Source organism: Nicotiana tomentosiformis, chromosome 4, assembly GCF_000390325.3.
Source record: "Nicotiana tomentosiformis chromosome 4, ASM39032v3, whole genome shotgun sequence".
In the NCBI taxonomy this organism is placed as follows: domain Eukaryota; kingdom Viridiplantae; phylum Streptophyta; class Magnoliopsida; order Solanales; family Solanaceae; genus Nicotiana; species Nicotiana tomentosiformis.
In genome coordinates this window covers 26,678,296-26,702,387 of record NC_090815.1, presented here as the reverse complement: position 1 = coordinate 26,702,387, position 24,092 = coordinate 26,678,296, and the positions used below count along the sequence as shown (strand labels likewise).

The 24,092-nt window shown below is 38.1% G+C and overlaps 1 long non-coding RNA gene across 1 annotated transcript in view; it reads left to right on the top strand.

Moving 5' to 3' along the window:
* The window catches only part of LOC138910616 (uncharacterized), a 204,624-nt gene extending 184,441 nt beyond the window's left edge, over positions 1-20,183 (top strand). Inside the window, exons 2-4 of the long non-coding RNA XR_011415747.1 lie at positions 15,425-15,491; positions 16,390-16,452; positions 19,975-20,183. This is a non-coding gene — a long non-coding RNA (uncharacterized lncRNA). The remainder of the gene's footprint in view (positions 1-15,424; positions 15,492-16,389; positions 16,453-19,974) is intronic.
* The last annotated feature ends 3,909 nt before the right edge of the window (positions 20,184-24,092 follow it).

Sequence of the window (24,092 nt, the reverse complement as noted above, 5' to 3'; positions counted from 1 at the left end):
TGTTGGACTTTCAGTTGATGTTAATGGGGAATGGACAGATTCTTACAGCTGGCGGGCGAGCATGGGCTCAAGAGAGTTTACAGACTTCATGGTAGTTGTACCCAGGGCAATGTCGTTGGAAGATGTCGGTATGGAATTTCACATGTGGGCTATCGCATGTGAGCAGGTTAGCGGTTGCGTGATTTTGATGAAGTTTCTACAAAGAGTTCTACTTACTACCCAACATGCTACATTTTGACTTATTGATTCAGGTGTAGATTTTGAGACTCAGAGTTTGTGCTTATTGTGGATGTGATGTACAAGGGAAAAGAATTCATCTGGCTGTTTCTTTGGGAGTGTTCATGTGCTAACAGAGCGGTAGAGTTTGGTTATATTTGGGACCAGGTCAGAGTGGGTGACTCTCAACTATGGTTCTAGTAGGTTCAAGAATTAAAGTACGGTGTCTAAGGATTTTGGGTCCATTGTGGGATTAAGGATTGCGTTTTTGCAGTGGATTATGAAAGGAACTTGGAGTATTTGTATGTTAAGACCAGGGGTCTGTGGTGCGATGTTAGAGAGATATAAAATAACAACTTCAGATTCGTAGAAGATCTTTCAGAACGGGTGTACCAGTTGGAGATACTATTGAGTATATGGGGAGGGTATGAGATGGCTGATGGGTGTTGAGGCGATCTGGTCTCGTGATTTGGGGTCACTATGGATGAGTGTTGTTTGAGGCCCGTTATGTGTTTGAATTGAACTATTATTTCAAAGGCAAGTCTGGAGTAAATTGGAAGAAGTTGAGTTAGTTCATAATGGTTTGAATCAGCATGGTTGTGGAGATGACCCGTTCCTTCGGTGTGTTAAGTTATATAAGTGGTTTGTTGATGTACGTGTGGGCTTGACAACCACCATAATTTGATTGATTTGGGGGATATTTGATTCTGGTGGCCTTGTTATATGTAAATGGATCCTAGAATAGCTATGGCGGTTTAGACCAAGACTTGAGTTCTGTGTCTTTCGCGATTATGAGAAGTTAGATGTATGTTGCAATTCGTCTTCTGAAACGAGTTAAGGAAAGGTTTCTAGCCAGTGAAGCGTTTATTCTACTAATGGTTCAAGGGCTATGATAAGTTCTTGCACTTTCGCATAGCAGCATGGTAGGTGAGGTGAGCGGTATGGAAATTGGAAGTTGAGGATCAAGGTTACGGTTCGGTTTTGATAGGAATGTCACAAGCTCGGAGGATCAGGGGAGGATTTCCAGATGTTCAAAGTATGCGGGCGCTATTTTGGTGTCGCCTGAGAATGATGTTATGGGGAAGAGGCGTTGTGTATTAAATTGCAGGTTCATGAAAATCATTACAGAAAGTGTAGGGTTGACATCCATGGATGTGCTATTTTGCTACATGGTGCGGAGGTTGTGGGAGTAACTCCCATGGGAAATCGTATAAGTGTGACGTGTTAGTCAATTGATTGTTAGAGATCGAAATCAGATATGGAAATTCTGGTACAGTCGCTAATGGGAGATTTTATGCCTGCGAGATGCTCTGTTCCTTTGGTTGTGGACTATGAGAGTTTGTTCCAGGTTGGACGACTGCTCTTATGCATCATGAATAGGGTCATTATGGATCTTTGAAAGGTTATTGGCCCAGTATGGGATGATCAGGATCGACTTGAGGTCCGCCGGTAGATCTAATGTAAATGTATGCTCTACATCAGGTCGGATGTGTTCATTCAGCATGGCATTGCTTATGGAGGTGTCTTCGGGCATTGGGTGTTATCCATTTTGTCAGCTATCCTATGTAATACTCTATTATGCCATGTGGGTTGCGAGACGGCTTGATTATTCGCAAATGTGTTGTGATCTAGTGTAGCTGGTGGTGTTATATGAGCAAGATGGCTCTCGAGATGCAGGTCATTTATTGCACCTTAGTCGTGCTTGAGTTTTGTAGCGCATGGTGCTATCCGTCTCCCCAAGATTGTATTTATGCTCTTGGCGTGCTTGTGACCAACATTCAGGCATTTTGTGGGTATGAGCATTATGTCTAGATGGGTATCTCTTTACCAATTGTTGTATGTCGATCAGGTGGCACGTCTCCATGGTACCATGTTTGGATCGGGTTGTACGCCGCAACGGTATCATGCGTGGGTCAGGTTGCACGCCGCAACAGTGAGAGGTTGAGTACGGTTCCTTATACTTATTTTTTGTGTCTTGTTTCTCATCTGTGAGATAGGTTCTTAGCATCTTTTCGGCCGTTTTATTCGCTACGTGGGCTGGGTAGTTCCCTGCCAGAGTTCATTTTTCATTATGAGTCATATCTGAGTTTTTGCTTGTTGGCGCATTGATGGCGTCATATGCGATTTTAGACGGTGTTTGAGGTGACTTATTGCCCGAGCAGCTTGTACTGTGTGAGACACGGTTATTGGACATGAGATTAGTGCGATCGGGTTTATGTAGGGTATGTTAAAGAGAAAATGTCACTATTCAGTTCAGAATGGGTAAATGGTTCTTATTAAGCAGAGAGACTCCATATTTATTGATTTGGTAGGTGGTCATGATCTACATGTCTCTCTCTTCGTTGCAGTATCGCGAGGGTCGGAACCAGATTTATATGTTTTATGATATATACTGCATCCATCGGATTCACGAATTCATATCTATTGTGGTTGGAGGATGTTAATATGGGCATACGACTTATGCGGTACATGGTGTGATTTCAGCATGGGTGCATGATCATGTTTTGGTATAGTGTGCAGAGATTGATGTGATGTTCGTATGTTAAAATCAGACCTGGTATACAATTTCGTATATTGGAATTTGGCCTAAGGATTGTGGTCTAAGGTAGTAGGAGGGATCTTCAGTCAGGCTAGAGCTAATGGGCTCACATGGGTTTTGGTGGCACAAGAAGGTGCACCAGGTGTTAATCAGTAGTTTTGGGAAACTCTGGAGCAGTGCTTGGCACATTCGAGGATGAACTTATGTTTAAGTGGGAGAGAATGTAACGACCCGACTGGTCGTTTTGAGCTCCAGCACGTCGTTTGGCGGTTTGAGGCCTTGGGTAACTTCACTTCATATTTTATGATTTGTACGTGTGGTCGAAATTAAATCTCGGGAAGTTCTGAGTTGATTTAGAGGAAATATTCTCATATCGGAAGCTTTAAGTTGGAAGAGTTGACCAAGGTTTGACTTTTGAGTAAACGACCTCGAAATAGAGATCTGAGAGTTCCAATAAGTTTGTATGATAATTTTGGATTTGGGAGTATGTTCGGATTGAGTATCGGGTGGTCCGAGAGCATTTCAGCGCTTATTGTGGAAAGTTGGCATTTTGAAGGTTTTAGAATTTCCTAAGTTTGATTTGAAGTAGACTTTGGTGTTATCGAGGTCCGTTTGGGGTTTCGAGTCTTGGAATAGGTTCATATAGTGATTTATGACTTGTATGTACAATTTGGCGTCATTCCAGGATGTTTAGGTATGAATCAGACGCGTTCGTCAAAGTTTGAATGTTTGAAAGTTGAAAAAAAAATTTGATTGTCGATTCATAATTTTGATATTATTCGTGGCATTTTGAGCCTTTGGTTAAGTTCGGGTAAGGGGTTGGGACTTGTTGGTGTGATTGGACGGGGTCCTGGGAGCATCGGGTGAGATTTGTGGTGCTTTCGGATCATTTCTCCATGTTCTACTGCTCCTGCTGCTGGTTCTGTCCTTCACGAACGCGTAAGAGAGACCGTGTTCGCGAAGCAGGATTTAAGCTGGAGGATGGTTTGCTCTTCACGTTCGCGATGAAGAACTCGCGTTCTCGAAGGCGTGGGTATGAGGTGAATCGCGCTCGCGACATAGGCGTCGCATTCGCAGAAGAGTAGTTGGACCTAGGAGTCTTGTCCTACGTATTCGCGGAGGCGAGTCACGTTCGTAATGGCCAAGCCTGGTAAGGCATCGCGCTCGCGGGCTTGATATCACGTTCACGAAGAAAGTTGTGGGCTGGAGTGGAGTTTGTGCTTCGCGAACGCGAGGCACATGCCGCGTTCGCAATGAAGGTCGTCTGGGCAGTGTATAAGATTGCAAAAAACGGACTTTGGCTCATTTTATCTCAATTTTCCATGGGAGCCGAGCTTGGGGCGATTTTGAAAGAGCTTCTTTCTCATCCACCACTAGGTAAGTGACTTCTACACATTGTGAGTTAAATACAAGAACTATACAAGAACTATACATGGATTTGAATATGAAAATTGGTGAAATTTTGTAAGATTTTGAAGAAAACCTAGAATTTATATTTTTGGATTTTGACCACGAAATTGGACATAAAATTTGGGATAAATTATATATTTGAGTTCGTGTTGTTATGGATAATATTTATCTTCAATAAATTTCGGAATCTCGATGCGTGGACCCGAGGGTTGACTTTTCGAGCGGAGTTGGGAATTGTTATAAATTGATTAATTATGGGTGTTAGAGTATATCTTTTATTGGTTACATGTTGTTTGACTAGTTTCGGATTGATGGGCATCCGTATGAGGTGTTAGAGAGGCGTTTGAGCCGGTTGTGCAACTTCGGAGCGAGGTAAGTTTCGTTTCTAACCTTGTGAGGGGAGAAATACCCCTAGGTGATGTGATTATTATGTGCTATTAGTTGTGGGTGCTACATACGCACGAGGTGATGAGAGTCCATACGTAGCTAAAACATGTTTATGTCTGGGTAGACTCAGGATTCTGTCATGTAATATTTGAATTATTTGAACTCAATTTGCTAGCTTAATTAATTGAATTTATAGTTGAAATTGATTTAGAAATATATATATATATATATATATATATATATATATATATATATATATATATATATATATATATATAGGCTGAGCTTTGTCACCTTGAGTTGTTGCCAAGATATTTGATAGACGGTAAAGGTTACATTCACTATTAGGCACCTGTATTTGTGTTGTAAGCACGTGACTCGTAATTCGATAAGTTTCTTCCTTTCTTGTGATCGGGCCAAACGCATCGGCAGTATATTAAGATGCATCTCTGGTTCGCGTCAATCGACCCTCGGTAGTATACACACCATTGTGGATTGGGCCGTACGACCTTAGCATAATCGTGCGTTATATCGCTAGCAATCCGAATATTCACGAGATTTTTCTTCTACCGATGCATGACATTTTATATGGCATTCCTTATCCGTTTGATATTGGCACTTGATAGTTCTGAGCTATTGAGATAGAATACTAGATTAAGAAAATTTATATTGTTAAAAGAAATTTTGGAAGATTATGTTAGTTACAGTTTTTACCTTACTATTACTGTTGTGCCTCATATCTGTTATGAGTTATCATATTGATTTATTGGACCACTACTAAGTGTGGATGTCGACCCCTCATCATTACTTCTCCGAGGTTAGGCTAGATACTTACTGGGTACACGTTGATTTACGTACTCACACTACACTTCCACACTAAATGTGTAGGATCTGACAGGTTCATTTGGTAGTTATTTGGCATGTGGGCGCAGTTGCTGAGGGGATTTTAAGGTGAGTTGCATTCCCGATTACGTATCGCAGTTCATAGATTCTCCATCGTATTATTTACCTTATCCTCTAATATACATTCGAGACGGTTGTATTATTATTACGGTACTCCTTAGTAAATACTTATGTACTTGTGACACCGGATTTTGGGATGTTCTAGAATTTGTTTATGGTTTACTTAACATCAATACACTTTTACTTTATATTTTATTTAAATTGTATTTATCTATGAATTTAACGCATTTATGTCTCTACCTAACAAGATTCATGATTTCAAAAATAATAAAATGAATAATCAAGTTGTTAATTCACCGTTGGCTTGCTTAACGGCGACGTTGGGCGCCATCACGATCTATAGTGGGTTTTGGGTCGTGATATTAATCCAATTATATTAGCCCATAATATTTATTTGGACTAACATATCTTGAATTTAAATTTTAGTCCAAGTAATTTTATTGTTTTAAATCCAATAAAATTTAAATGCTTACAAATATACCTAACCATCCTCTCATGGCTATAAATAGGTCACCACGAGCCCATCATTTGTCAAAAGTGGCTTATCTCTCAAGCAAATTACAGTGTGAGTCTTCTTGAAATGTCTGACTATCCAGAAGCCTTTGGCAGCATTTTGGATGGATACTGATGAAAGACTTCTCTTGATCTCTTCGTCCAATAATTAAGATGTCTTAAAATAGAATATATGACATATTAATATAGAAAAATCAGAAATAGCCAAATTTATAATTGGTAATTGAAAAATAGTTACAATTTCAAAATTAATCGAAATTTAGCAATTTTTATATAAAAGACAAAATCTGAACAAAAACACTCTTAAAAATTCGAAAACATTTCAGCATAATATGCTGGAGTTCGAATTTTTCACACATGAGATTCCTGCATAATGTGCTGAAATTTCATTATGTGTTGGAGTTCCAACATAATATGCTGCAAGTTTATCCGCAGAAGTTTCATAATCCAGCATATCATGCTGGAACTTTCCGTGTGCTGGAGTTCCAACATAATATGCTGGAAGTTTATACACAGAGACTCCATAATCCAACATATTATACTGGAACTTTTCGTGTTTCAGCAAAAATAGTAGCTATTTTTCAATGACTTTACAAATGCTGACTATTTTTCAATTACCAGTCGGAAAACTAACTAGCCCGTACTATTTTCATGTATAAAAATAAAAAAATGGCTAGATTTACAACTGTTAGTTGGAAAATAGCCACAGTTTCAAAAGTAATCAAAATTTAGTCACTTTTTCATGTAAAGATAAAAATTTGAACAAAAACACCCTTAAAAATCCGAAAATATTCCAGCACAATATGCTAGAGTTCGGATTTTTTTAAATATGAGCTTCCAACATAATGTGATGGAATTTCATAATGTGTTGAGTTCAAACATAATATGCGAGAATTTTATATGCAGGGGCTCTATAATCTCGCAATTATGATGGAACTTTCCGTGTGCTGGAGTTCCAACATAATATGCTAGAAGTTTATACGCAGGAGCTCCATAATCCCGCATTTATGTTGGAACTTTTCGTGTGCTGGAGTTCCAACATAATATGCTGGAACTTTTCGTGTGCCGTAGTTCCAGCATAATTTGCTGGAAGTTTCTACGCAGGAGCTCCATAATCCTGTATATTATGCCGGAACTTTCTGTATTACAGCAAAACAATAACTATTTTTCAATGACTTTGCAAATTCTCGAAACTGGCTGGCCCTTACTATCTTCACAAGTTTATATGTCTAAGTTGAGACTTAATTTTCGTCGGCTGGCATCCTTTCCTTCTTTCATTTCAATAATTCTTTTTGTTTTAAGCGAATTAAGGACAGATTTTTCAGGTTGAGCTAAAGTCATTTTTCTGTTCGAATTATAAGTGTATGCAAATTCAAAAGATCTAAAGTATATACATGTAAAATAAGATCACTCTCGTTCTATATCCGGCCACTAATTTTAATCACTGATTTGCCTCTTTTTTTTAGGTGCCTTTGAGCTTTGATCGGAAAGGTTTTAGAGTCACTGAGTTTTGAACTATATCCAATTCTTATCCATTTACTAAGATGAAGATTATTAAAAAACAAATATAAAGTAGCTTTTCCAAGAGACAAAGGTTTAATCAATTAGTAGTCTCAACTCGAGCACGACAGATACTTTATTAGAAAGGAGTGAAGTGTACAGAAAGTAGATTATAATTCTAGAGAAGCAACCTAAGACAAAGATGCGTGTATACTGAGAAAATGATATTGTATAGTCGTTTTTAAAATAGTAGCTGAAATAATTTATATTTTTTTGTATATATATACATTATGTATGTTATATACAAAAATTATATAAATTTTATATACTTTTTTGACTATATAATGTACATAATTTCTGACTAAAAGTGAAAAAAATCCTAATACAAAGGAGAATGGGAATTATTTGGGAATGACTAATGATGAATATCCAAGGTTCTTATCTTGAAGCCACATTATATTATTTGCTTTTGGAAATAGGCCCATTTTCCCTGGATTTTGACATGGCCAAGATTTTTTTTTTGTCAATTTTTTTTTTTTTTTCAATAAACACTTTTGACCAAAAATCTTCTTTATTTCTCCTTTCCCGAAACCAATAACAGACAAAAGGATGAGACAGCTGCTGTTGATCAACAGGAAAAATTATACTGAAATCGGAAGTGCAGAATTCACGATCTAAGTGTATATGTGGTCACAAAAGTTAAATGTCAAAATCCAGGGAAAATGGGCCTATTTCCAAAAGCAAATAATATAATGTGGCTTCAAGATAAGAACCTTGGATATAATGTGGCCAAATAGGCTATTAGTTGCCATTGTGCATAATTAAAATGTGTTATTCGATTTCTATCGGTGAAAGCTATAATTAATTTAATAAAGATACTTAATAACTTAAAAATTGCACTTGGCGTCTTATTTGGTCGTCCCTATTTAACTTATACCTATTTTTTAATTTTTTTTTTTTAACTTATACCTATTGTTTATACAACTTCTTCCTCCTCCTCCTCCTTCTTCTTCTTCTTCTTCGAATAATAGTGACTTTATATGGTGTTTGTGAACATATTTTTAGGTAGTTTATGATGCTTTACAGTGGTGAGCTGTTGTGGCGCTTTATATTTTACTATTGCTTAGGTTTCTTTTTTTTCTTAATTGCAAAATGTGTTCGTTAGATTTATTGTTGGTTTGACAAATTCATGAATGGGATTTGTTCTTGATGAATTTGGAGGTTATGTTTCAAATTTGAGCTCATTTGGAGTAGATTTAGGTATTAAATCGTATATTGGATTGTTAAAATTCGAAGAACAAATTTTTGTTTCTGGGCAATTTGCACTTTAGACCTATTTGGCCTTAAGTACATAAAAATATTAGTTGTACTTCAGATATTTTGGCCTTAAGCGCATCTGAAGTGCAATTTTTCACTTCAGACTTATTGGCCTTAAGTGCATCTGAAGTGTAATTTTTTACTTCAGACTTATTGGTTTTAAGTGTAGGAAAACGTTTGTTGCACTTTAAACCTTATGGCCTTAAGTACATCTGAAGTGCAATTTTTCACTTCAAACTTATTGGCCTTAAGTGCATGAAACCATTGGTTGCACTTCAAACCTATTTGGCCTTAAGTGCATCTGAAGTGTAATTTTTTCACTTCAGGTTATTTTTTTTAACTTCAAACCCGATAAGTTTGAAGTTGATCGTAAAGTGGGTAGATTTCAAATTTTTTTGCAAAGTGGGTATAGGTTCAATTGTGACCCCAAAATCAGGTATAGATGCATAAGCCCCTTAATAACAGAGTCTTCATTTATTTGGACTTCATATATGCTATTGAAATACTGTTTGTTTTCTATATTAAAACATAAATCATGACAATTCCATCCCCATTTTAAAAGTTTGTTGATGGTTAGGATAAATTTGACCATATAGTATAACGGTAGGGGTAAATTTGGCCGGATAATATAAGGGTAGAGGTGCTTATCGGGCGGATAATTACGCTTAACGGTTTAGCTTATCGGTTATCGAATTATAAGTATAGTAATCTGCTAGCCATCCAATAAGACAATGAGCGGATTGGTGTCAGATTAACAATTATCGAGCAGTTTATCGCCTAAACCAAATAGAAATATTTTTGAACAATCAATACCAAACAGCCAAATGCATAGTTCAAACTGTCTTTGTTAGTTTTTGAACAATCAATACCATTAGCATTGTTATCCACAAAGATAATACTGTGGCCGAGAGAGGATTTCAATTCATGTCCACTAATAATTCATGAAAAGCCAGAGACGAATGAAATTAGCTACAAACATCATAAAGTTCTATCATTCTAGGACTAGTCGACTTCTTAGTTCTCACTCTCTCGCTACAGACTGAATTCAATTGAGAGTTGAGGATTTAGCCATTTAGGATTTCAATAGTACATTATATATATAAGGGTAAAAGTGTAAATATAAAAACTCTTAACGAGTTAACGGTTTACCCGATAAGAAAACTGAGTTATTTGCTCCCAAATCGTTAAGCCGTTAACTTTTTGTACTAGCCATCCGAAAACCAGCAGCGCAAAAAAGACCACGTGTTCTCTTTCTTCTCTCATGTGATTGGTGCACGTTAGCTAACTGTACGCCGAAATCGTCCATGGAAAGCGAGCGAGGACGGGGACGAGGAAGACCTAAGAAGGTCCCGTTAGTTGCTTTGGGGAGCTCAGTGGGAGCTCGTGTACAAACAGAGGAAGCTCGACCTACGATAGCAGCAATTACCCCAATACATATAATGGATGATATGAGAACTAATGTAATGGTATCTACAATAAATCCTAAAACAGTGGCTCAGCGACTACACCTAAGCGAGGGATTATCTCCTAGCTCTGAAGGAGAAAAACCCCAAATTGTAAACCCTAGGTCAATTGAGGGACTGCCAATTACTAACCTTAAGCCAATTGAAGGGAGTACAATGACCATGGCTACATAGGGAACCCAAATAGTTAAGGAAACAGAAGTGATTGCATGAAAACACTACAACCATTGGGAGGAACTGCTACAGTAATCAATGGAACAATGAAAGATACAGAACAAGATAATCAAAAGTAAGCAGAAGATCCAAAACAGATGGGGACGTGGACTAATCTGTTTAAAGGTAATAGGTTAGCTACTAATGGCATGACCCTTTCTTATATCCCTCTCCAACTAATAGATGGCCAACCAGTAGTGCAGTTGGAAGAAGGTAAAGTAGCACCAAAGGAAGAGAAATGGAGATGTGTGCTGATAGCTTATATTATTGGAGAGACTCCCGGGTATAATCCAATATGTCGTTACATTGATCAAAATTGGTCTAATGTTGCTACTCCTAATGTTTATTATCATGAAGAAGGCTACTATGTGCTCAAGTTTCAATCTATTACTAATATGCATGCTATTTTCTATGACGGCCCATACACAATAAATAATAGGCCGATAATCTTGAAACCTTGAACTCCTGAGTTTGACTTCAGCAAGGAATTTCCAACTGACATTCCTCTTTGGGTAAAATTTTCTAACCTACCAATGAGCTAGTGGAGTAGTAAGTCATTGAGCAGAATTTCTAGTGTCTTAGACACACCTTTGTATGCTAATGAATGTAATACTAAACAGATAAGGATTTCCTATGCACAAATGCTAATAGAAGTAAATGTGAGTCGAACCTTGCCTGATGAAGTCACTGTGATTGATCCAAAAGGAAGGAATTTTCAGCAACAGGTAACCTACGATTGGAAGCCTATGTTTTGTGCTAAGTTCTAGGTTGTTGGTCATAGTTGTCAAAACAGAGTCAAACCTCCAATGCAACATCAACAAAGGAAGAGAACATATAGCAAACTTGTCACATATGAATAGAGGTTTAAAGGCCTTACAGGTTCAGCATCAGAGCAAAATATAGTACCAAAATAGTCCTTCTAGCAGAAGAGTTAACAAGAGGATCCTACGCAAAAGAGGATAATAGTTGAGTGTGAACTAAGGCCACCAAATCTAGAACAAAGACCAGAAAGTTCACGACCAAATGGAGCACAAACAGACCAATCAGAAGAGGCAAGGAGAAATAATGCCATACAACATTCAGAGGATAGAACCAGTACAAGCCCAACTTTTAACCTGCAGAACTTTCTTGAGCTCAGAGAAACACCTGCAAAGCATGGGTCAGAACCAAGTAGAATGGGGCATAGTGAAATAAATTCATACTCCTGGACAGGGGTAGGAATCCAAACCTACTCTATGAAGTGGTTATTTTGGAATGTTAGAGGAGTAAACAAGAGGTATAAATAAAAGGAATTGAGAAATTACATGAAAAACAATAACATCAAACTAACTGGATTAGTAGAGACAAGAGTTAAAGAACATAATGCCCAAAAGAATAGTCAATACATAATGCTAGCATGGGAGAACCTAATGAACTACCAGGGAGCAACAAATGAGAGAATATGGGTAATCTGATATCCAACTTACTATGCAGTGCAAATGCTCAGAACTAAAGCTCAACTAATACATTGTCATGTTAAAAGTTACACGCGTATCATAGATTTCTTGCTAACTGTTATATATGGTTATAATATAATAGAGCAGAGGACAACCTTATAGGGGAACTTGAAAGATGTTGCACATGGGATAAGCATTCCATAGGTAGTTACTGATGACTTCAATGCAATAATGCTACCACAAGATAGAATGTTTGGGAACCTAGTCACTTATGTAGAGACTAAAAACTATATTGATTGTATGCAAGGACTAATGCTTAATGAACTGCAATGGAAAGGGAAATATTACACATGGACTAACAAACAAAGTGGCACTGATAGAATCTACAGTAGATTGGATAGAACATTTGGGAATTATGAATAGATGATGCAATGGGGACACTTACCTGTTGAATATGATATCTCACTCATATCAGATCACTCTCCAATGGTACTAGCAATGGCCGCTATAAAGCACAATATTAAGGTGTCATTCAGATTTTTTAATGTGTGGGCTAACCGTGACATCTTCTTACAATTGGTAGACCAAATATGGAAGAATAATATGGCTGCTAACAAGATGAAGGATATATAAAGGCTCTCAGACCTCTATTAAAGTAGCTGAACAATGAGGAGTTCAAGTTTATCTCTCAAAAAATTGAGAAGACTAGAGTTGAATTGATCATCACCCAGAAACAAATCAGTAACCAAGACTCTGATGAATTAGTGGAAATGGAGAGACATCAACTGCATAACTTGGAGAAATGATCTATCATTGGGGAAGGCTCACTGGATAAGGCTAGGGGATTCTAACACAAAATACTTCTCAGTTATTGTCAAAGAAAGGGCACAAAGAAAGCAGATTAATAAGATAACTTCAAAGTTTGCCACTAAACTCACAGGTCCTAATATCATCAAAGAAGAGATTGTAGCTTTCTGCAAAGGCCTTATGGGATATGCAGCTAAAGTATTTCCAGCAGTCAACAAGTACACCTTGAGGAAAGGCCATACTCTTTCCCACCAACAACAACTTGACTTATGTACAAAGGTCACTGAGCAAGAGGTGTTCAAAGCATTGAATTCAATAGGAGATGAGAAGTCCCCAGGTGTATATGTCTATAACTCCCATTTCTTCAAAAAAGCCTCGCATGTAGTGAAGGAAGATATAGTGGAGGCAGTCAAAGATTTCTTTGTTACTGGAAAACTGTATAAGACAGTCAACTGTGTTGCCATTACATTAGTTCCAAAGGATGCTAATCCTACCATAGTGAAGGAGTATAGGCCAGTTGCATGTTGTTCTGGCCTATATAAGATCATAGCAAAGATATTGGCCTCTAGAATGCATCCAATGATTGCTGATATCATCAGTCAAGCATATGCGGGCTTCATACCAAGAAGGAAAATTGCTGACAATATCATCCTTGCTCATGAACTAATGAAGTCCTATTCGAGGAAGTAAGAGTCACCTAGATTCATGCTCAAAATTGACCTTCAAAAGGCATATAATTGTGTTTAATGGCCTTTTCTGGAGCAGAACCAATTGTGCCTTTTAATGCTGCAAGGGGCCTCATGCAAGGGGATCTAATGTCCCCTTTTCTCTTTGATATGGCTATGGGGTGTCTTAGAAGAAGCCTCAATGAACTCAAATATGTAAAGGATTTCAAATACCATCCTAGATGTGCTGAATTGGGAATTACTCATCTCAGTTTTGCATATGATTTAATCATATTCACTAGAGATGATCTAGCATCAATAGCAGCTTTACAATAGTGCTTTCTCCACCTCTCTACAGCTTCAGGTCTTCAGGCTAATATGGGGAAGAGCTGTGTGCATTTTGGAGGGGTTCAACAACAGGAGAAAGAAGCAATCTTAGCTAAGTTGGGCTTCAATCAAGGAGACCTTCCATTCAAGTACCTTGGTGTACCACTATAGTAACGACCCGGTCGGTCATTCCGTGAGTTGCAGCCCTGTTTTCCCCATTTTTACTTATTTATGTGTTGTTCAGCTGTGTTGAGTTGTATCGAGTTGGTGAATTCGGGTTCGGAGTAATTTTGGAGTGAAATGAGACGCTTAGTCTCTTAGTTAGAAAGCTAAGTTAGAAAAGTCAACCGGAAGTTGACTTATGAGTAAACGAGTTCAGACTTGGATTTTTATGATTCGGTTAGCTTCTTTGGGTGATTTTAGACTTAGGAGTATGTCTGGAATGTAATTTGAAAGTCCGTGGTAGAATTAGGCTTGAATTGGCGAAAGTTAGAAATTTGGCGATTTTGGTCGGCAGTGAAAAATTAGGTATCCGGGTCGGAATGAAATTTCGAAAGTTGTAGTAGGTTCGTAGTGTCATTTTTGATGTGTGTGTAAAATGTGATGTCATTTGGACGTGGTTTGATAGGTTTCGCCGTCGTTGGCGAATTTTGGAAGTTTAGAAGTTCTTAGGCTTGCATTCGAGGTTGATTTGGTGTTTTGGTGTTGTTTTGGGTGTTCCGGAGGTTCGACTAAGTTTAGGTAGTGATATATGACTTGTTGAAATTATTGGTTGAGGTCCCTAGGGCCTCGGGTGAGTTTTGGATAGGTTTGGGTTGTGTTGCGCTCGTTTTTCTTATGTTTCGACGCCGTTTCTTCAAGCATAAATGATATCATATTGAAAAGAAACAAGCTCCAATTTCCTTTTTGATTGAAGAATTAGATCTGTATCGTAATTACGGACCCGTAACAAAAAGGATCGTCGAATTTGGACATCATATGAGGATTTTATGGTCATTTTACTAAGAATTAGGTTGTCAGATATTTCAGATCAATTACGAAACTGCCACTGACGGTGTATTTAAAAATCTGCTCTATTTGCAAATATTAAAACCTACATATCTCCTTCATTAAAAGGTTAAATTGAGTGATTCAAAAGGCTAACTTGACTAGAATTTCACAAGAAATCCATTGGAGACATAAAAATTGAGTTTCGGGATCGTTTGGTATGAGAAACGAGGCAGAATAACTGGAAGAAAATATATAAAATAAGGGTTTGTTCATTCGGTCATATTTTGAGTTTGGGAGCTCGGATTTGGGCGATTTTAGAGGCGATTTTCACCATAGGGATTGGGGTAAGTGTTCTCTACTCAGTTTTGATTATATTTTATGAATCCATCTTTATTTTTGGGATTTGATTGATAATTTCAAAGTGAAATTGAGGGAGTTAGGGCTAGAGTTTTAGATAGGGATTTTAGGGACCAAACAGAGTCCGATTTTGATAAATTTTATATGGTTAGACTCAGGAGAGGACGACGGTTCTAATTCTGCTATTTTTGATTGGTTCTGAGACGTGGGCCCGGGGGGCGGGTTTTGGCCGATTTCGGATTTTTGGCCTATTTATGTAGTTTTTATTGTGAAATTCGATTTTTTAGCCTATGTTGATAGTAGTATTCTGATTTTGGTTAGATTCGGAGCTTTTGGAGACCGAGTCCAGAGACGAGGGCATCCCGGAGTAGTATTTTACGCTGTTGAGGTAAGTAATAGTTTTAACTCTGGCCTTGAGGGTATAGACCCGGAAATTTGACATCACGTGATTGTTTGGAAGTGATACCCATGCTAGGTGACAGGCGTATGGGTGTGCACCGCGAAGGATTGAGACTTGGTCCGTCCCGTGAGGCTGTGAGGCCTAATGGCTAGTGGTTATGTGTTTATTTGTTGTTGAACTTGTTTGCCTTCATATTAGAGATCATGCTTAGGCTTTATTCATGCTCACATTATTTGCATTCAGTCATAGAAATTATTGTACATGTTTACCTCAGTCTCTATTATTTTGCTGATATGTTGTGATACTTGATGTGGGTTGTGTCCCCTTATTTGTGGTGCATTGTGAGGCTGGAGAGGTACATGACTGAGTGAGGCCGAGGGCCTAGTTGTGAGGATATTAATACCATAACGCGTGAGCTGCCTGCGTAGCACGTGAGCTGACCGTGCGGGTCCAGGTATTGATACCATAGCGCGTGAGTTGTCCGCGTAGCACGTGAGCTGACCGTGCAGATCCAGGTATTGATATTATGGCACGTGAGTTGTCCGTGCTTAGCGCTTAGGCTTTGAGAGCCCTTCCGGAGTCTGTACACCCCCCCAGTGAGCCCAGGGTGTTGAGTGTTTTGAGTGTTGAGTGCGAGTAATGAGTGATGGAGTGACATTACTGTGAGGTTGTATTTATTTGTGTTGTTGCTACATTTATCTGTTAAACTTTTTTGTGGCATTTACTAAGTTATGGAATTTACCTATTTATTTCTGTTTATTTTTAAATTGTGAAAATAAATTATTAGACTATTTTACTTAGCTCGTCACTACTGCTCAGTTTCTTAGTTATTTCTGTTACTACTGAGTCGGTTGTACTCATACTACACCCTACACTTTATGTGCAGATCCAGGTGAGTTAGAGCGCGGCGATCGTTGAGTTCAGGCCGACTATCTGTGGAGATTGCAAGGTAGTTGCTTAGCGTCCGTATGACCTTGTTACTCCTTTTGTCATTTCTTCTTTTGGACAGTTAGACAGTTTATACATCTTAGTTTATAGTTTTAGACGCTAATGACTTAGTGACACCCCGATGTTTGGGGCTCGTTTTCATATTTTTCTATATTATATTTAGAGTTGATTTAGTTTATGAAAAATTTAAATGTTGAAATGTTTTATGAAATTCTTATAATCGGTTTAGTATTAATATTTTGGGAAGTAGGCTTGCCTTATAACACGATAGGCGCCATCACGACCATGGTTATATTTTAGGTCGTGACAAGTTGGTATCAGAGCCTAGGTTACATATGTCTCACAATTCATGAGCGGGTTTAGTAGAGTCTTGCGGATCGGTACAGAGATATCTGTACTTATCTTCGAGAGGCTGCAAAACCTTTAGGAAAATTTCACATTCTTGGATTCTTGTCGTGCGCCCTGTGTATTCTAGGAACTAAATATCTGTTATTCATTCTCTCACAAATGGTGAGGACTCGTGCTACCGGTCAAGAGGGACAACCACCAGTTCGGGCCGCGAGAGGCCGAGGCCGCGGTAGAGGCCGAGGTCGCAGTAGAGGCCGTGGTAGGGGAGGAATCACCGCCAACGTAGCAGCTGGGGCAGAACCTACAGATCCCCAGTTGTTCCCGCTCAGGTATCATTGGGTAATTCTTTTGGGAATCAGGAGCAGCAGTTTCATCAGAGGAGGGGTTGTTTCGAGTGCGGGGATTTTGGTCACATTGCGAGATATTGCCCTAGGCTATTGGGTGGGACTCCACAGCGGAGTACTCGGCCGACGGCACCAGCACCAGTTCCTCCACCACCCGCCCAACCAGCTAGGGGTGGAGTTCAGCCAGCTAGGGGCAGAGCCCAGTCAGCTATGGGTCGCCCGAAGGGGGGAGGCATATCAGGGGGTAGTAAGGCCCATTTCTATGCCCTCCCATCCAGACCAGATGCTATTGCTTCAGATGTTGTAATTTCAGGTATGTTCTTCTGTTAGACTCGTTCGAGGACGAAAATTTGTTTAAGAGGGGGAGGATGTAACGACCCGGTCAGTGGTTCCGAGAGTTATAACCCCATTTTCCCCATTTCTGCTTATTTATGTGTTATTCAACTGTGTTGAGTTGTATCGAGTTGGTGAATTCGGGTTCGGAGTAATTTTGGAGTGAAATGAGACACTTAGTCTCTTAGTTAGAAAGCTAAGTTAGAAAAGTCAATCGGAAGTTGACTTATGAGTAAATGAGTTCGGACTTGGATTTTTATGATTCGGTTAGCTTCCTTGGGTGATTTTAGACTTAGGAGTGTGTCCGGAATATAAATTGGAGGTCCGTGGTAGAATTAGGCTTGAATTGGCGAAAGTTAAAAATTTGACGATTTTGGTCGGCAATGGAAAATTAGGTATCGGGGTCGGAATGGAATTTTGGAAGTTGGAGTAGGTTCATAGTGTCATTTGTGACGTGTGTGAAAAATTTTAGGTCGTTTGGACGTGGTTTGATAGGTTTCGGCGTCATTGTCGAATTTTGGAAGTTTAGAAGTTCTTAGACTTGAATTCGAGATTGATTTGGTATTTTGGTGTTATTTTGGGTGTTCCGGAGGTTCGACTAAGTTCAGGTAGTGATAGATGACTCTTTGGAACTGTTGGTTGAGGTCCCGAGGGCCTCGGGTGAGTTTCGGATAGATTTGGGTTGTGTTGCGCTTGTTTTTCATATGTTTCGACGCCGTGTCTTCAAGCATAATGATATCATATTGACAAAAATGATCTCCAATTTCCTTTTTGATTGAAGCATTAGATGCGTATCGTAATTACGGACCCATAGCAAAAAGAATCGTCGAATTTGGACATCGTATGAGAATTTTATGGTCATTTTACTAAGAATTAGGTTGCTAGAATTTTTAGATTAATTACGAAACTACCACTGACGGTGTATTTAAAAATCTGCACTATTTGCAAATATTAAAACCTATATATCTCCTTCATTATAAGGTCAAATGGAGTGATTCAAAAGCCTAACTTGACTAGAATTTCACAATAAATCCATTGGAGGCATAAAAAGTGAGTTCGGGATCATTTGACATGAGAAACGAGGCAGAATAGCTGGCAGAAAAATATATAAAATAAGAGTTTGTTTATTCGGTCATATTTTGAGTTGGGGAGCTCGGATTTGGGCGATTTTGGAGGCGATTTTCACCATAGGGATTGGGGTAAGTGTTCTATACTCGGTTTGGTTATATTTCATGAATCCATCTTCATTTTTGGGATTTGATTGATGATTTCAAAGTGAAATTGAGGGAGTTAGGGCTTGAGTTTTAGAGAGTTTTAGGTAGGAATTTGAGGGACCAAACAGAGTTCGATTTTGATAAATTTTATATGGTTAGACTCGGGAGAGGACGAGGGTTCTAATTCTGCCATTTTTGATTGGTTCCGAGACGTGGGCCCGGGGGCGGGTTTTGGCTGATTTCGGAATTTTGGCCTATTTATGTAGTTTTTATTGTGGAATTCGATTCTTTAGCCTATGTTGATAGTAGTATTCTGATTTTGGTTAGATTCTGAGATTTTGGAGACCGAGTCCAGAGACGAGGGCATCCCGGAGTAGGATTTTACGTTGTTGAGGTAAGTAACACTTTTAACTCTAGCCTTAAGGGTATAGACCCGGAAATTTGACATCACGTGATTGTTTGGAAGTGATACCCATGCTAGGTAACGGGCGTATGGGTGTGCACCGCGAGGGATTGAGACTTGGTACGTCCCGTGAGGCCTAATGGCTAGTGGTTATGTGTTTATTTGTTGTTGAATTTGTTTGCCTTCATGTTAGAGATCATGCTTAGGCTTTATTCATGCTCACATTATTTGCACTTAGTCAGAGAAATTATTGTACATTCAGTCTCTATTATTTTGCTGATATGTTGTGATACTTGATATGGGTTGTGTCCCTTTATTTGTGGTGCATTGTGAGGCTGGAGAGGTACATGACTGAGTGAGGCCGAGGGCCTGGTTGTGAGGATATTAATACTATAGCGCGTGAGCTATCCGCGTAGCACATGAGCTGACTATGCGGGTCCAGGTATTGATACCATAGCGCGTGAGTTATCCGCGTAGCACGTGAGCTGACCGTGCGGATCCATGTATTGATATTATGGCACGTGAGCTGTCCGTGCTTAGCGCTTGGGCTTTGGGAGCCCCTCCGGAGTCTGTACACACCCCCATTGAGCGTAGAGTGTTGAGTGTTTTGAGTGTTGAGTGCTGAGTGCGAGTGATGAGTGATGGAGTGACATTGCTGTGAGGTTGTATTTATTTGTGATGGTGTTGCATTTATCTGTTAAACTTCTTTGTGAAATTTACTGAGTTATGGAATTTACCTATTTATTTCTGTTTATTTTTAAATTGTGAAAATAAATAATTGGACTGTTTTACTTAGCTCGTCACTATTGCTTAGTTCCTTAGTTATTTCTGTTACTACTGAGTCGGTTGTACTCATACTACACCCTGCACTTTATGTGCAGATCCAGGTGAGTTAGAGCGCGGCAATCGTTGAGTTCAGGCCGGCTATCTGTGGAGATTGCAAGGTAGCTGCTAGCGTCCACAGGACCTTGTTACTCCTTTTGTCATTTCTTCTTTTGAACAGTTAGACAGTTTATATATCTTAGTTTATAGTTTTAGATACTCATGACTTAGTGACACCCCGATGTCTGGGGCTCGTTTTCGTATTTTTCTATATTATATTTAGAGTTGATTTAGTTTATGAAAAATTTAAATGTTGAAATATTTTATTAAATTCTTATAATCAGTTTAGTATTAATATTTTGGGAAGTAGGCTTGCCTTGTAACACGATAGGGGCCATCGCGCCATGGTTAGATTTTGGGTCGTGACAACTATCAACAAAGAAGATGAACCTTATCCAGTGGAAACCACTTGTTGATAATATTACTGCCAGAATCACTTCCTGGACTGCCAAAAAACTCCTTTATGCTGGCAGCGTGCAGCTGGTAGCCTGGTATAATCAATTGTGTTTGGGGTTCAAGCATACTAGGCTCAATTATTCTTAATACTGCAAAAATTATGTCACTAATAGAGGCTTACTGTAGGAGCTTTGTATGGTCTGGGACTAACACAGTCACAAGGAAAGCACTGGTAGCATGGGAAAGAGTGTGCTCTCCAAAGTTCATGGGAGGACAAAACTTAATTAACATCAAGTTATGGAACAAGGCTTCTGTGACAAAGACATGCTGGGACCTTGCTCTCAAACAGGACAAATTGTGGATTAGATGGGTACATGTATTTTATATAAGAGGACAACAACTCCAGGATGTGGGCATTCCTCAACAAGCATGTTGGATCATTCGAAAGATAATGGAAGCTAGAGAGGATCTAAAGCTAGTACAAGATGATGGATCAACCAAGAAAAGCATCACTAATTTAATATATAAACAACTACTACCTAACTATACTAGGGTGCCTTGGAAATGTCTCATGTATAGGAATGATGCCAAACCTAAAGCCAAGATAATTATGTGACTGGGATTACAAGGTAAATTGCTGACCACTGACAGACTCCTAAGATGGGGAATGAATGTAGAAGTAAAATGTTGTCTATGTCAAGCACAAGATGAATCAAGAGATCACTTGATAGAAGGATGTGAATACTCCAAGAAAATCTTGGAAAGGACTATGCAGTGACTTCAACGACAAAGCTACAATTCTATTCATTGGAGCCACCATTTTATTGGTGGAAAAAAGACATGACACGTGGAACATCAGTAAGGTGACGAGGCATGACGTGTGGAGCGTCGATATAGCGACAAGTGACACTCTCAATTAACTGAATTAAGAATGCAATGAAGGTATGGGAGAAAGACCCACGAGGTAGCATAAGAGAAAAGAACCGGGCCTGACATCTCCTAAAGGAGAAACGAGAATGAAATGAATGAAGGCTGCAAAGAGGGTAAGATACACGAACCAGAAGTAATTAAGGAAGGGGAATCAGAACAGTTATAAGGAATCTTTAGTCATAAATATGCCAGTTACGGTTATCTATGGTAACGGACAATCAATACAATTAATGCCCTTAATTAGTCCAAATTAAACATGAAAACCGTTATGATTATATGCTCCTATATAAGGATAAGAATTTCATTTGTAAGGGATAAGTTAAGATTATTACTGAAATACATACTATAATTCTTTGCTTTACCCTTTATATTTTCAGCCTTGATTTTGAGAGTGACTGTCAGTTCATTCCTTATTTTTCTTTGTTAATCGTCTCTATTATTTCTTTTATTTCTTCTAAGATTATTGGAAAAGTGAAGTAAATCTTGGTTATCAGTAACTCGTTTTCTTCTAAATATTGGCTTTGACTGAAAAATCTATTTTTGGTTAAACAACCATCTCGAATAGGCTATCAAAAGCTCAAAAGGGAGATCACAACAAGCTCAAATCTTTGGGATAACATATGCGGAATGTCTTTATGCCATATGGACGGAGGAAAACCATAGAATTTTTGAGAAGAAGAGTAGAAACAGGGAAGCAGCTGCAAGAGAGATTGCAGTGATATGTCATGTCAGAGCAATACCAAGAGTCCAAAGCATAATGTGTAGCTTTGTTTTAGCAGATAGTTTATAGCTTACGACGTATAGGCTTTATCTTTAGTTGTTTTTTTTTATAGATAGCTGACTGAGTTAGTCGAGAGTAAAGTTTTACACTGGTGATTAATATAAAAGTTAGTTATCAAAAAAAAAGTGAAGTCATTAATTATAAAATCTCAATCCGTGCATCATTCATTACCCCGATAATCCGATATCAATAAGCCAATTAGCTATTAGTTCGATTAGATTAACGGTTTCGATTCGGTTGAACAATCTTGTATAAGGGAGGTTAAATATAGACACTATCCGAAAGTAGAGAAATATATTTGGCCATTTTTCCTATTATTTCCTTAGTCTTGTAGATAACTTAGAAGTTTGTTTCTGAACATAAAAACCATAGTAAGTACTAGGAATGTGCAGTAACCAAGAACTTCGAATTTTAGAGAGGAAGGGAAGGCATAAGAAAAGAGTTTTCATATAGATTCTAGTTATTTTAAACTGAGAAATTGATTTGATAATATTACTATAGTACAAACCCTATATTTATTTTCTTTGCATATTACTTATATATATGTATTTTGCCGATCAAGCGTGTTGGATAAAACCACTTGCGATAAGTGCCTCCGCCCTGCCTTTTGCCAAGATTGAGCAATATTATCCATTGATGGATATATATGTGTAATCATCTCATGCTTTTTTAATCTTAAAAAGAAATCGAAAAACAAAAGATCAGGTCCTTAATTCTAGAAAGTCCAAAAATAATGGTGGACCGAACTAAAGGATTCTGGTATATCTTCTTTAAAATAAATACATAGTATAGGGACCAGAGTATCCATTAATGGAAAAATTGGATTCTTCATATATACATCACCTAAAGGAAAGGAAATTGCAGTGAAGTCATCCATAAACGCACTATATATGCTGACTTCTCATTATCTCTTGGAATTAGTTATGAGTATCTTATTGTACCTTTTAGAACCCTATAAAGCAAACAAGGAATTTTCCAACAATTTTGCAATGATTGAGTTCAGTTCAATTAAAAAGAGATTTTAAATTTTATATACTAGGCCATTTCGTAACTTGTAAAAGCATTACGGCAATTAGTACTTCTATATGTGTGATCATCTAAAACTAGGTGTCGAGATTTGAATAACATGACTTTAATTATCTTTGAAGATCAAGAATTTCAGTTTGTGATTCAATTTTAGAGAAAAAATTAACTTATGGTTTATGAATTGATACTGTTAGAAAAAATAGCATTTTGAGCCTAATACATCCATATGGAGTGCTAGCTTATTGGCCGATCCATTAGGTCTAACCCTAAGACTAAATGCAGTCTATATAAATACCACTATCGGTGTTGGAAGATTCACTTATTTATAGAGAAAACGGCTATAGTTTGTTCTTTGCATCATTAATTAGGGATAATGAGGCTGTGGAAACAGAAAGTCATCCGTTACGTGAAGATTCTCAACGACCAGTAATTCGAATCGAATTGCTATAAACGATCCGCTTTCGCAAAGGAGAAACCCGTAAATCTCCTTTACTAGCATTATTACAGATCCAAACACATACTAAAAAGCAAATGTGTGTGTTAAATTTAAGAAAAAAAGAAATTTTAATACAATAATTGTACGTTAAGACACGAATTACTTAAGAATCCGCATAACATGAAAATATGTGATAATCTCATTGCTTTTAAGGTGAGACATGAGTTAGATTCATCATTAACTTGTATTATATGATAAACTAAAACTTTGCTGAAGATTCTTGAAAGAGGTTTTGGCAAGAACCATATAGTGATGCAAAGAGGCCATCAGAGGCGAAGATATAATTTGAAATTTGTGGGTTCAGGATTCTAGTTCGTTTATGATATTGGGTTCTAAATTAACAATTTATACATATTCAATAATTTTTTTAAAGACAAATACAGGTTTTGGACCAATGTTACTAGGTTCGGCCGAACCCGTAAGTCCTATGCTAACTCCGCGGTAGAGGCCATGTTCCACCAAAGGAAAGGTGACAACTTTAATAATTA